This window comes from Pinus tabuliformis, chromosome 5_1 (assembly GCF_031772625.1).
Source record: "Pinus tabuliformis cultivar Carrire ecotype Pingquan chromosome 5_1, CPIR1, whole genome shotgun sequence".
NCBI lineage: Eukaryota > Viridiplantae > Streptophyta > Pinopsida > Pinales > Pinaceae > Pinus > Pinus tabuliformis.
The window spans coordinates 340,101,395-340,117,071 of NC_142305.1; the positions used below are offsets into that span (position 1 = coordinate 340,101,395).

At 35.4% G+C, this 15,677-nt stretch overlaps 1 pseudogene; it reads left to right on the forward strand.

Moving 5' to 3' along the window:
* The window catches only part of LOC149164826 (adenosylhomocysteinase-like), a 48,743-nt pseudogene extending 35,211 nt beyond the window's left edge, over positions 1-13,532 (forward strand).
* Positions 13,533-15,677: the final 2,145 nt, after the last annotated feature.

The window sequence follows — 15,677 nt, forward strand, 5'->3', positions numbered from 1 at the left end:
CCTTTCCATTTGCTGGATAGCTATGGTGTTGTTGGTTTTCCCATTTGTTTTCTAATTGGTGCCCATGTTCTTTATGGTTGTGGATTGAGTTATTGGTTACTGGAGCCTTGGTTAGATAAATTATTTGGAAGCCCTTGAATAAATTGGGTTGAGTTACTAGTCCTTGAAGCCTTGGTTGGACAAATTCTCTCAAGCCTTGGTTAGAAAAATGCTATGGAGCCCTGCGACAGTTGTGGGTTGAGTTATTATTCCTAGAGTTGGGTTGGAACAAACGCTCGAGAGCAATTGATAGCTTGGGTAGAGACCAATCTGTGATGTTAGTGATGTATGACCGTGAGTTGGAATCGTTGATTGAGGGCTGAGGTGGTTTGGCCTCTGGAACCTATGGTTCACATTTGTTTGGTTTATTGCATGGGATGCCACATTCATTCTTGGAATATCGTGTCGAGGTGATTGGATGAAAGAGAGATTTGGTTTAGCCCAATCTATGGTCGGGCGGTATGTGGAAGTCCCCAACTTTTTTAGCTTTTTCACATGTTAATAAGAGCTCTTTTTCCTCTTGTATTTCATGAGTATTGATACTTGTTATTATGTCACTTTGATGGTTGTTCTAACAATATTATTGTTTTGGTTATATGTTGGTTGTAAGCATGGTTTTATGGCATACTTTAGTTATGATTCTCATCATTTTTTAATAAGTAAATGAATGGTTAAGGAATGCATGACCTAATAGATGATAATGTAGCTATTGAGAGAAGGCATTAGGCCTTCTTGATGATTATGAGATAAGTATAAGATCCCTATGTTCAGATGTGTAATTATGGCCTCTAGATTGCATGTTCATGATGTGTTTGACAAAATGTTTGTCATGGTTAGGATGGGTCAGGTTAAGTCCTCGATTAATTTTTGAATTAAAGTCTTTTTCTCTATGCTATTTATTATTTTTAAGAGTTTCATTAAGTTCTGGGAACAGGCCTGGGTCGTATCCCTGAAACGTGGCTCAGATCTTGAGGTCACTGGCATAAAACTGAGCTAATTAGTTTACAGTCATTAGGAAGAAGGCTTATAGGAGTGACTGGAGGCTTATAGTTGTTTTCTTTCCTTATCATGGGAGTGATTGAGAGCCCTGGTCAGTGAAAAAGAAAAGTTAACTCAGGGGTTGGGCACCTGGAGTGGTTGGTTAGCTCCTACAGGTCCTGTAGCTCCTAAGGAAGATCAGTTTGTTTTGGGTTCATCAATTTCACTTCCTTAACTATACCTAGGAGGTTGAGTCATATCATAGTAACTCTCATCACATATTTACCCCGGTGGACTCGTAAGCTTAGGTAAGTGTGGGAGGAGGGTGTTATAGAGTGGTCTTAGAGCATGGTTCAACCCTTATACTAGATGGGTGGAATGTGGTTGTCATCCATGTATATAGGTTGTAAATGTAATTGTTATGTATGCATGGTGATGGTTATTGTTGCATTTGTGTCGTCATATAGAATTTGATGATTTTGTTGTTAGGATGTGTTTGTCAAGCATACATGTTGATTATATATGTGTTTGTTATGCATGTCAATGTCTATGTGTTTGCTATACATGGTTATGGTTTTCATACATGAGGTCATGGTATGCAACTAGTGTTGTCATGTATGATACTATCATATTGATATGGTTATGTATATATACATGTATTGTGCTAACGTGGATTGATCTTGTAGATGAGATAGCCTCCCCTGAACTTCATTGAGGTACGCTTAATTTTGTTTATGTTTGGTTTATCTAACATAATATGTTTGTAGGAAGAAGAACAAAGATGACTATAAAAATGGTTGACTACATTTCTCATGATTCTCACTATAGATCAAATGAAAAACATGGTAATGAGTACTTCCCCCTGATAGTAGATACAGTGAGAAGCTTGAAGCCAGAAATAAGGAGTTGCAAAGTAGAAGTTAATGCAGTGATTCTTTAGAGTTTATCAGATTTGCAGAGGCAGTGACCACTTAGGATCAATCATGGATAGGAGGAAATGACAAATGGGGCATATGGAAATATGTATCGATCAAGACATAGGATCAATATAGGGGATACAGTTAGAGATGGAAGATTTCTGGATACACCTTATTAGAGGGGCATTGATAATGGGTTTTATCTTAGTTTTGCTTCAGAGAGACATTATGCTCATCACTGTCACCATCCTTATAGGAGGAGTGAGAAGAAATATTTTTTAAAAGAGTTTAAGAAAGAAAAACGACTACATTTGACGGAGAAATGAATAAGTCACAGGATGCAGAAGCTTGGTTTCTTGGGATGAATAAGTTCTTTAGATTACATGATTATTCAGAGAACATCAAAGATAGAATAATTACCTTCAGTATTAAAGGTAAAGCATACATTTGGTGGGAAGATGTGAAGAATGTCAGATGAATTTGGGAAGAGGAGTTGACTTGGAGGGAGTTTGAAACACATTTTAGGAAGAAGTATCTATTTGAGAGATACTATGATGACATGGAAAAGGGATTATATGAGATGAAGATGGGATCGATGATAGATGAGTAGTACATGACTAAGTTATTTAAGTTATTGAGGTATGTTCCTTTTCTTAAGGAGGAGAAAGTGAAGATTGACAGATTCATCAGTGGTTTTCCGGTAGCATTCAAAGACAGGATTGAGTTTGGTGAGCTTAGATCATTGGAGGAAGCCATCAAAAAGTTGAAACGTTTCTATGAGCAATCAAAGTGTAGGTCTGAATATAAACATGATTGGAAAGGTAATGACAATAGTAATGGAAAATGGGATAAGAATCAAGGAAGACAACATGACATGTGTAAGAAATAGAATGTATCACTACGCAAGAAGTTTAACGCATTTGACAAAGGATAGGGATTTCAGTCTGAGGAGCAGAACATGGGTGATGGAAGGAAGCCTTTATAGTGTTGGACTTGTGGAAAGGATCATTATAGGAGAGATTGTCCACAACATCAGGGTCACAGAGCACAAATTTACAGTTCTCAGGAGGCACAGATAGTGGGGGATGTTGGACAAAGTGTTCCATGGATTTATGCAACATTGGATAATAGGCAGGCAAATCATCAGGTTTCTATTATCAAGATGTACAATAAACTTTGTGATCAAGTTGTTTATATTTTGATTGGCCCTAGATCTAATTATAGTTATGTTGATCCTGACCTGGTGGATAAGAGTGGTTTGAACAAACAAATGCATGCATAGTCTTGGTTAGTGTAGTTGGCTACAAGTACTAAGAAAAATGTTTATCATTGGGTAAGAGCTTGTGCATTTGAGTTGAATGGTATACCTACATCGGTACATCTAAATGTGCTTCCATTGGGATCATACAATATGCTTTTGGGTATGGATTGGTTGTATATTCACACGACTAAGGTGGATTTTTGTGAAAAGGATATTGAGTGATTGGATGACAATGCGGAACAAATAATATTAAAATGTAAGAAGAAGGAAACATCTATTAGGATGGTTACAGCTATGCAGGCCAAGCATAGTCACAGGAAAGGATGTGTATTGTTTGCAGTGCATATTTCTAGTGACAAAGGTAAGGAATTTGAGGATGCGTATGTCTTGCAGAGGTATCCAGTTGTGCAGTAGTTTCATAATGTGTTTCTAGAATATATTTCAAGGTTACTTCCTCACAGTGAAGTGGAATTTTCTATTGAGTTTGTACCAAGAGAAATACCAACGTCAAAGGCACCATACAGGATGAACATGCCAATGTTAGTGGAATTGAAGTTGCAGTTGAAGGAAATTCTTTACAAGGGATACGTAAGGCCAAGTTTGTTGCCTTGGGGTGCACCAGTGTTATTTGTTAAGGAGAAGGATGGCACTCTTAGGTTTTGTATTTATTATAGGTAGTTGAACAAGGTAATCAACAAGAACTGGTACCCTTTGTCAAGGATTGATGACTTGTTTGACCAGTTGAAGGAGTAGCAATGTTCTCAAAGATCTATTTGAGATCAGGATACCATCAGGTATGCTTTAAAGAAGAGGACATCTAGAAGCCTACTTTCCAGACTAGGTATGGGCATTATGAGTTTTTTGTTGTTCCTTTTTATTTGACTAATGCTCCAACTACTTTTATGTGTTTGATGAATAATGTGTTATGTCCTTACCTGGACAAGTTTTTTATTGTATTCATTGATGATATATTGATATATTCTAAGAATGAGGAAGAGCATGTCGAAAATTTAGCAGCAGTGTAAAACTCTTGAGAGAACATCAGTTGTATGCCAAGCTTAGTAAATGCAGTTTCTTTCACAGAAAGGTACATTATTTAGGACATGTTTTCTCCAAGGAAGACATAACAGTGGATCTGGAAAAGATAAGAGCTATCATGGAATGGGAAGCTCCTAGATGATGTTAGATTATTCATGGGGTTAACCAACTATTATAGGAGGTTCATTAGGAACTTTTCACAAACTACTTATCCTATTACATCATTGTAGAGAAAGGGAAATAAATTTGAATGGATAGAGGAATGTGCAACTAGTTTTTAGCAGTTGAAGCAGTTGCTTACAAATGATCCAATTCTAAAGATTACAAATCTAGATAAAGAGTTTGTGGTGTGCAAAAATTCTTGCAAGAGAGGACTTGGTGGGGTTCTGATGCTAGAAGGACAGGTAGTATTTTATGAGTCAAGGAAATTGAATGAGCACGAGAAGAATTATGTGAGGCATGATATTGAGTTAGTAGTGTTTGTCTATGCATTGAAGATGTGGAAACATTATATTCTTGGTAGGAGGTTTGTATTGATGAGAAATCACAATGGGTTGAGATACTTGTTTGATCAACCAAATCTCAATGCCAAGGAAGCTAGATGGTTGGGCACAATAACTGAGTTTTACTTTGAGATTGGGTACATCAAAGGTAAAGAGAATATAGTTGTAGATGCTCTTAGAAGAACAGTATAGGTAAATCACATAGTGGCTATAAGTTTATGTGGGATAGACTTACAAGATCAGATCTTACAGGTAAAACAACAAGATCTTAGATATAGGTAGCTTAAGCATAGGTTACAATAGGGTACAGGTAAACAGGATGTGGATTATCATCTCACAGCAGATGGTTTGGTCATATTTAGGGACATGATCTATGTGTCAGAAAATAATGAGCTCAAGAAGCTTAACTTGCAAGAATATCATGTTAATCCATATTCAGGTCACCTGAGATACTAGAAGACATTGACAGTTATGAAGAAGTTCTACAATTGGCTGAATTTGAATAAAGAGGTGGCAAATTTTGTTGCAAGATGTTTGGATTTTCAATAGGTACAAGTAGAGTGTAAGAATCCAGGTGGATTACTACAACTGATCTTGATTCCAGAGTGGAAATGGGAGGTCATTTCCATGGACTTCATTTCAGTTTTTCCAACGACCTCTAGACAACATGATTTTATGATGTGTGTGGTTGAGAAGTTGACAAAGGTAGTACACTGAATTCTAGTAAATTCTATGAATTTAGTTAGTGAGGTAGCATAAATCTTCATCGGAGACATAGTGAGGTTGCATGGTGTTCTGAAGAATATTGTGTGAGATAGGGATTCCAAGTTCACTTATAGATTTTGGAAAGAGTTATTTGTGGGTTTGGGTACAGATTTGGACTTTAGTATAGCCTATCATTTGTAGACAGATGGACAAACAAAGAGGGTCAACATGATTTTGGAGGACATGTTGAGAATGTACATCATGCATCAGCAACGAATGTGGGAAGAGTATCTTCCACTAGTGGGGATTGAATATAACAATGGGTATCAAGAATATTTGAAGAGGAGTTCAATTGAGGCACTTTATGGGTGGAGTTGTAATCCTCCTATAAGTTGGAGCGATCTAGTGAACGGGGTATTGATTGTACTAGCATATTGGCAGAGATGGAATAGGAAATGCAGGTAATCAAGAATAACTTAAAGGCAACACAGGATAGGCAGAAGAGTTATGCATATCAACACAAATTGTTTGAGGAGTTTCAGGTTAGGGAACAGGTGTAATTACACGTCAAGACCAAGAAGATCTCCTTGAGGATTGGATCATGTGCCAAGTTGGCACATTGGTATTTTGGACCTTTCAAGATTCTTGAGAGGATTAGACCAGTAGTCTACCGGCTTGCACTACCTCCGAAAATTAAAGTACATTATATTTTACATGTGTCATTGCTTAAAATATAGGAGAAATATGTTTATCATGTTATTGATTGATCTGTATTGCAGGTGGATCTAGAAGGAGAATTACAGCCAAAACCTCAATGCATTTGTAGCAAAAGATGCTCATGCTCCGGAATCGAGTAATTAAGCAATTTAAGGTGTAGTGGAAGCACTTTGGGCCCGATGAAGCTACATGGTAGACGGTTGATCATATGCAAGCTATATATCCTTCTCTATTCATTGGTTTAGTAGATGTAGTCTGGTATATGTTTTGGTGTTATGTTTGATTATGTCTATATATGTATATGTTGTAAATACCACATTGATTTGTGTTATAAAGCTCCAATAAGTGGTACGGTGTTCATGATATTTTGTTTATGTTTTCAACATATGGATATGATGTAAATGTTGTATCGAGATATGTTATAAATCTCCATATTCAACATGTGCTTGCAATTTTATAAGTGTCATTGAACATCGAGGATGGTGTTACCCCAAAGGGGAGGGTTTCGTAACAACCCTGGTTAAAAATCCATGAAATAATGTTAATAAACTAAAAATAAGACCAACGTCATGAGACACGTATTCCAAGTAGAATGTTGGGAAAAAAATAGTGATGGGGATCATTGGTGATTAATAAAGGGCTTTTAAGGATTAGTTCACAACCTTTCTTTAGTTTTAGCTTGAAGCTATCTTCCATTTTGTCGCTCTCATACTCTTGCACACTTATAGTTTTCTTGCAACACTCTTGAAGGATTATGGCATACCTTGGATTTGGAGAAAGAAGGCAAAGGAAAAGCAAGAAAGCACAAGAGGACAACAGGATCAACAACTACAACAGTTTTTGTTTGTAGGTATTGAGTTGCATATATGATTTCCTTGGTAGTTTTGCAATGCATGGCATATACATGTAGTTGTTTGGTTATGATTTCTCATTAGCATGGAGGATTTCCTAGATTGACAGTGGTTTTTCCTAACATTTCAATTTCCTAGATAGCCGCATGGTGTTGTGGTTTTTCCCATTTGTTTTTTGATTAGTGGTCATGTTCCTTATGATTATGGGTTGAGTTATTAGTTCTCAGAGTCTTGGTTGGACAAATGCTCTAGAAGCCCTGGAATAACTTTGGTTGAGTTATTAGTCCTGGAAGCCTTGGTTGGACAAACACTCTAGAGCCCTTGGTGGGTTGAGTTATTAGTCCTGGAGCCTTAGTTAGACAAATGATTTAGATCTCTGTGACAATTTGGGTTGATGTACTAGTTCTGAAGCCCAGTTGGAATGAATTCTCTAGATACCCTCGACAATTTGGCTAGAGACCGATATGTGATGTTAGTGATGACTGACCGTGATATGGAATCATTTGTTGAGGGCTAAGGGTTGAGGTGGTTTTACCTATGGAAGCCCCAGTTTGGTTTTGTTCCATTTATTCCATGATATCCCACATTTATGATTGGAATATGGCTTGGGGGTGATTGGTTGAAAGAGAGATTTGGTTCATCCCAATATATCGTCGGGTGGTATGTGGAAGTCCCTAACTTGGTTAGCTTTTGCATATGTTATAGGAGCTCTTTTTCATCTTGTATTTCATGATTATTTATACTTTTTATTATGTGGCTTTGATGGTTCTTCTATTATTGTTACTATTATGGTTATATGTTGGTTATAAGCATGGTTTTATGGAAAAATTTAGTTATGGATCTCATCATTTTTTAATTAGTAAATGAATGGTTAATGAATGCATGACCTAATAGATGTTAATGCATCTATTGAGAGAAGGTATTAGGCCTTCTTGATGATTCTGAGATAAGTATGAGATCCATATGTTGAAAAAATCTAATTATGACTTGTAGATTACATGTTCATGATGTGTTTGATGAAATGTCTATCATGGTTAGGATGGGTCAGGTTAAGCCCTTAACTAATTTTTTAATTAAAGGCTTTGTCTCTGTGTTATTTATCATTTCTGAGAGTTTCATTAAGTTATGGGAAGAATCCTTGGTACTAGCCCTGAATAGTGGCTCAGATCGCGAGGTCACTGGAATAAAACTGAGTCAATTAGTCTACAGTCGCTAAGAAGCAGGATTATGGGAGAGAATAGTGGCTTATAGTTACTGAATTTCCTTGTCATGGGAGTGGATGAGAGCCCAGGTTAGTGAAAAAGTAAGGTAACTCAGGGGTTGGGCACTTAGAGTAGCTGGTTAGCGCCTGGAGGTCCTGTAGCTGTTGAGGAAGGTCAGTTTGGTTTGGTTCATTGACTCCAATTCCTTAACTATACATATGAGGTTGACTCATATCATAGTAATTCTTCATCACATATTTATATCGGTGGATAGATAACCTTAGCTAAGTGTGGGGGGGGGGCGGGGTTACACTACTTGGCCAATCTTTTCGTTTGTTCACAAATTTGATGTTGTAGGGTATCTAGTGGGGGATTCAAATTTTATGTTCTAGAAAAAAAATATAATCCCAGAGAGAAGGGAAAATCTTACTTGTTGTAGGAAAATCTATGCCCAATCCAACAATTTCAAGTAGCCTAAACCTGTCCTCGTCTGGTAAATACACCTTGCACATAACCATATCGTAATGGTACTTCTTGGGGAAATTAGATGAATGTTATCACTGACACAATATAAAATAGTGGTGACTGAGAAAATACCCTACTAAAAACATATGTACACAATCATAGTGACTCTGAGAAAATTACAGAATTTCTAAATTCATATTGGATGAATATGAATATGAATCCTAGGTTGGTAAATTTTCCATGATTAATTGAAACCTTGGGTCATTAAGTTCTAAGAATCCATTTAGGTCACATAATATCATGGAATTTTAATAAAATTCTATTTGGCTTGATAGTTTTCTTAAAACTACAACCTTTATCGATACAAACATGAAAACAATATTTTCTAAAGCATTGTCTTTTGAGCATTCTCCATTGCAGCAAATCAGCCTAACTTTAGTTGTTGTAATTCATGGTTCTCTAAGTTTTTCATTTTTTTCCTTCCCAATAATGATACTTATGGAAAAGAAAACTATGTTTAGGCAAAAATAAAAGGTGAAGTATTTGTCCTAGACAAATTTTGGGAGGCTAGAGATTGAATTGGTGGACGTTGAGATGCCCTACACAACCCTATAAGGGTTCCTATATCACAGGGTCCCTCCACATGACCATCCATATTGTGGTGTTCATTAACACTCTCACGGCTTTAGGTGTTGAGTTGAGATGGTTCTCCTACAACATCTTCTCCACGTAGGACCATGATGTCACAACTATTTCCCACGAAAATGTTGTTGTGTTCACCTAGAAGGGGGAGACGTTGTAGGAGTACTAGTTATGTACTGAAAGGGATCTTAACTAGGGTTTAGGTGGTGGCTCTGATATGATTGTCAATGACAGTGGTAATCCATGTAGGGTTCAAGGCCATGGAGGATTTTTCCAAGGCCATGAAATTTCAACATCTAGAGCCTACCAAGAATCTAGAGTTTTATATGGTTTTTGGGTTGATCAAGGAGAGAATCAAGGTGGATCCCTTCAGGTACAACAAGATGAGGGAGAGGTTTGTTGGTGTTTATGAGGAGACAAATATTGAATTTAAGAGGCTTTACCAGGTGAAAGCGAGTGGGGTTTTGTTGTTCCCTACTATAAATTTTAATGACTTTGTTACCAAAAGCAAGTTTGATAACTTATATCTGTGTAGACACTCTCTCCCATATGGTTTGATGATGACAAAAAAATTCATGATTTCTTGTAAGATTGTTGTTTACTGTGGATATGGATATGTTGGAAAGGGCTATGTTGCAGCTCTAAAGGTTGTCGGATATAGGTTCATTGTTACATATATTGATCCCATATGTGCCTTGCAATCTCTTAGGAAAGCCTTCTGGCCCTTACCCTGGAGGATGTAGTTCACATGATAATATTTTTGTTACCACCCCCGATAGCGAGGATATCATCATGGTGGATCACATGAGGAAAATAAAGAATAGTACTTATAATAATAATAATAATTTGTATAATGGAAATAACAATAATATTAATTTCAAATGCGATAGTAATATTATTAATAATGATGGAAAATATAATATTTCTAATATTATTTATAGTAATGATAATAATATCAATGGTAATAATAATGAAAAATATAATAATAATAATAATAGTCCTTCTCATAAAAATAAGGTTGTCAATCTTTCTAAATTTTCCTTTCCCTCTTTTGTCTATAGTCTTCTTGAAAAGGAATTAATTTTTTCCCCCGCTCCTGGAAAAATCGTTGTGGAAGACATTATGTGTGACATAGAGTTTGGGATTAGGGGCTTACCTGATAATATCAAGGACACAATAAGGCAAGACTACACTATCGTCCTTAGGAAGGCAAATACCCTTAGGGGAAATATTAGCAAGGATCAGTTTGATGCCTTCAAATCCTTGAACCATAACAAGGACATCATCGTTCTTAAAGACGACAAAGATGGGGTTGTCGTTATCCTTGACAAAGAGGTTTATCGCAAGAAGATTTTAGATCATCTATGTAATAGTTGAAGACATAAAAATCTTATCAAGAATCCCCTGAAAAGGATTTCTAGAACAATCGCTCTTGCTATAAAGTCTAGTAACACTGTGGGTTCCTTTTGCCAGAAGCTTATTGAGATTAGCCACATCACTCTATGGAAATATGGACTTCCAAAGATCCACAAAGACGGGGGCCCCCTGAGATCCATTTTCAACACCATAGGAGGGCCAACCTACCTTCTAGCCAAATATCTTTCCTTGAAGCTTAAAACCGTTTTTTGCCTTACAGAGTCATTTGTCAAAGACTCTTCTTTGATTGTCAATGAGTTAAAGGGCATAAAGTTTGACCCTGGGGATATTCTTGTGAGTTTCGATGTGGCATCCCTTTACACTTACATCCCTATTAGGGAGGTCATTGAGGTCATCAATCACCTCACTGACCCTAATACCACTCAATTAGTTGATATTTGTCTTACTTCCACTTTTTTCTCCTTTGAAGGTGAATTCTATGAGCAGACATGAGGGGTTGCCATGGGCTCCCCCATATCCCCGGTTGGTGTTAATCTTTTTATGGAAGACTTTGAATCCAAGTTTTTAGCCTCTTCCCATATCCTACCCAAGCTATGGAAAATATTTGTGGACGACACTGGTGTCATCTGGTCTCATGACAAAGAAGAGATAGATCTATTTTTCCAACATCTCAACAATCAATCTTCCTCCATAAAGTTTACTATGGAGCAAGATGTTAATGGGTGCCTGTCTTTCCTTGATGTTCTCATTTCTAAGAATGACGATGGTTCTTTCTCCCACCAGGTGTTCCAAAATAAATCTCATACTGAGTAGTATCTTCATGCCAACTCATCATTTTGTGGCTCAAAATTTGGGTGTTCTCAACACGCTAGCTACTCGTGCACTGAGAATATTTGATGAAAAGAACCTGGATAAAGATAAATCCCATCTCCTAAATGCTTTTTTTAATAATGGATACAGTAGGGACCAAGGTCAGAAATCTTTCCTTAAAGCTAGTAGAGGTACTAAGGTTAAGAAAGACCCTAAGGATCGAATCTCAAGGGTACATCTCCCTTTCATCCAGGGGACCACTAACAAGATTATGAGAATACTTAAGAAACATAATTTTCCCTCAACCTTTAGACCCCTTAACACCATTTGTAGCTCCCTAAGATCAGTAAAAGACCCTGTTGACCCCAAGGACATGAAAGGTGTTTATGTTATTCCATATTCTTGTGGGACCCCCTATGTTGGAGAAACTGGCCACTCTATTAATCAGAGGATTCATGAGCACACAACCGACATCAAACATGGGATGACTCAGTCCTCAAACCTGACAGAGCACATGGAGAAGATTAAGCATCATATATGTATTGAGAAGGCCCAGGTTATTCCTCCTTTTCATCATCGTAAGTTTAGGGAGGTCATAGAAATTAAAAAAAGGTCGAACAATCTCAATAGGAATGACGACTGGAAGATTAGCAGCTGTTGGATCCCTTCCCTTTCTTCTTAGCCCACCCCCTCCTAATTTTTTCCTTCTTTTTTCTTTTTATTGTTTTCTTTTCTAATTTTACACCCTTGTCTTCTAGATTGTTGAAAATTCTCCTTTGTTCCCTGCGTCATTGGTTTGTTATTTTTCCTTTATTGTTTGGTTGTCTTTACCTTTCTTTTTCATTTTTTGTTAATATTATTAATAATTTTACTCATATAAGCTTGCTTATATTTTATTTAGTTTTAAATTAAAAATAAGCGGATAATAACACTTCCCTTATTTATTTATTACGTTAAATTTCCTAGTTTAAGTTCTAATTTTTTTTCCTCTTTACTTAGTTTTTATTAAACATGATATTTAAATAAATAAGTTTATATATAATCATAATCGATAGAATTATAAACATATAAAAACAAAATAATTATTTAATTAGTTAGTTGATAGACATTTAGGTTTAATACCTATTTATCCTTTCATATATTCAGTAATTTATACATTTAAATGAATATAAATAAATTTAATATACAAATTAACTAATTAATTAATATACAATTATATTTTTATCCTAGTTTATCCCATAAGTGTTTATTTAATAATATTAATATAAATTTAGATTTTATTTAGTTTTAAATTAAAAAGAATAAGTTACAGATTTAGTTACAGTTATATTCAGATAAATAAACTTGGTATACAAATTAACCAAACCGACTAATTAATTACCTAATTAATAAACATCTATTTTTTAATCTTAATTTATCCTATAATAAATAATTCCTATAATAATATAAATCTTTATATAATTTATTTAGTTTTGAAATAAAAAAGAGGATAATAAAGTATTTAGTTCATAGTTTAAGTTCATATAAGTAGATATTTTTAGTTACTTGAAAATAAATAGGTCTAACAAACTAACTATTTAATTAATTAATTAACTAATTAACTAACTTTTCCCTATCTCTTGGTCCAGTCTAATGTAGTTGTTGCCAGTCAATTTTAGTTGCTCCCTTGGTGAAAAGTAGCTTTTCTTTTCTAGACATTGAATGGTCGATCTCTCTATTTAACTTGTTACCATGATATGTTTCTTCATCTTGTCCTTGCGATGAACCACACTTGCTGGTTTAAAATGCGTCGACAAATGAATTTTGATGTCATTATCATCGAAAACGCGTCTCAAAAAACCTGATATGGATCACAGAAGCCTTAATTCAATTAATAATTCCATTGTTTGCAACACTAGTCATTTTGGCAACGAGATTGACATTCAAGGTCTTGAAACTTTCCCTGGTGTTAACAAGATTATCATCAAGCCTCGGGAAGATAGGTGGTGTTCCCTAATACCAGTAGTGGAATCATCGTTATTGTATAAAGATGATATCAATAACTATTCAAGGTGCGATGTCGCAGCTTATAATGCTTCAACCTGTGACGGTCTCCAAAATTAGAGTTTTTAAGGTATGCTATCTAGGATTCTTATCTTTCATGGAGAAGTATTTCTTCCATGTTCTTAAGGGATTGATGGAAATATTTCTTCAGATAGCAAAAGATCAATATTTAACTTCATTTTCTTAGATGAAAACAAATAATGTGTAACAGATTCCCCCCTAATGCATGAAGTCAGAAAAGGAACGATGATTGAAGTGCTTTATCATGCAAAGGTTTGAATCAAGGAACAACTAGTTGGAAACCTACAAGTCAACAATCAAAATGTTACAGTACAGTAACATCATATGACCATATCTGAGGAGGAATTTCGATACTTATAATACAAGTAACTCTAAGTATATTCATGGAAATATAAAAATATTCATGTCAACAAAATAAAGTCATGGACACTAGACATACATCATGGATCCAATCTTGGAAGACTCAGTATAAACATAGACACCAAACATACATTGTGGATCTATGCCATAGTCATGAGAAATCAAAATTCCATGCAAGATATATCAGATAAGATCTAGGGTCTTCATCTCTAGCCATCCATAGTACGAATATAACCATGTGAATAAATGTATTAATGTCGAACTTGGTAGGAACCATCTGATTACTATTAAATGATTAGAACCATTAATAGGCACGAGATGAACCACCAATGGTGACAATGGTCCTCAAGGTACTCTAGTGCATTCTATGGAGTGTGAATGTGATATGAAGTCGAATAGTTGTAGAATCATTCAATCGAATTCTAGTGATGTAAACCTATTGTTGATAGTGAGGATACATATCATTGGGGCATGCAAGTTCTAAAGTAATAAAAGGTTTCTATATAAATTTCCCAGATAGTGTTCTAAGGTCAATAAGAAGTGATCCATCACAGGAGGGCCTTAATGTATCCCCCGTTAATGTCGAAAAGAATGTATCAAGATTTGAAGTCGAAAAAAGTAGAGTGATTCAGGATTGAATCAGGAGTGACCGACACGCTGGCAGGATTTAGGGACTAAAAAAGTGTTGAATCAGGTCAAAGTTCTCTTAAACATATTGATGACATGAAGATTGACTTGGAAGAACTTGACTCAAAATGGGACCATAGACAAATATGAAGAATTTAAATAGAACATTATTAATAGAGAGACAAGTGGATTTCCCAACCCTAACATATTTTGATAAAGCAAATTGTGATGGTAATGCAAGATATTAGCTATTCAAGGTGTGGTGTCACAAGTTATAATGCTTCAACCTACGATGGTATCCAAAAATAGTGTTTTTAAGGCATGTAATCCAAGATTCTTATCTTTCATGGAGAGGTATTTCTTCCATCTTGTTTAGGGATTGATGGCAATAGTTCTTCAAATAATGAAAGATCCATATTTGACATTATTTTCATCGATGCAACAAAATAATGTGTAACACCAATGACTTTCATAAGGATTTTGCACAAATTTGGAGAGAATCCCAACAACAAATGAAACATCTTTTTTGGTAGTGGTGAGGTGCTTAAGAATTTCCACAAGCTATCTATACTTGGTTTCGTCATCAAATTCATTCACTTTTTTTTTGTGACCTTCAAATTATATTCCATCAGAGTAAATAAAGGGTTCCATTCAACCATTCCAACCCTGTTCAACAATTCTCCAATGTACTTCTTTTGGGAGATGACTTTGGATGTTGAATCACTTCAATAACCAAGTATTAGTGAAGATGCCCCAAATATATCATCTCAAATCACTTATTAAACTATTTCATTATAGATGCAATATAACTCTCATTGTTCCCTATCATAAATAGGCCCTCTACATACACTACAAGATATACAATATTTTTTCCAACTTTCTTAAAAAATAAGGTTCTAACATCAACATTAAAGTGTTTGAATTCAATTTTAGAATATTATTAGTTAATTTTCCATATCATGCCTATCGTTATACTTTTAGTTCATACAAGGACTTTATGAGTTTACATACTTTCTATTCTTGTCCTTCACAACAAAACCTTCTGCTTAAGAAATTAAAACATTATCCTTCAAGTCTCAACTCAAGAAAGTATTTTTCATTTCCATTTTATGTAATTTCAA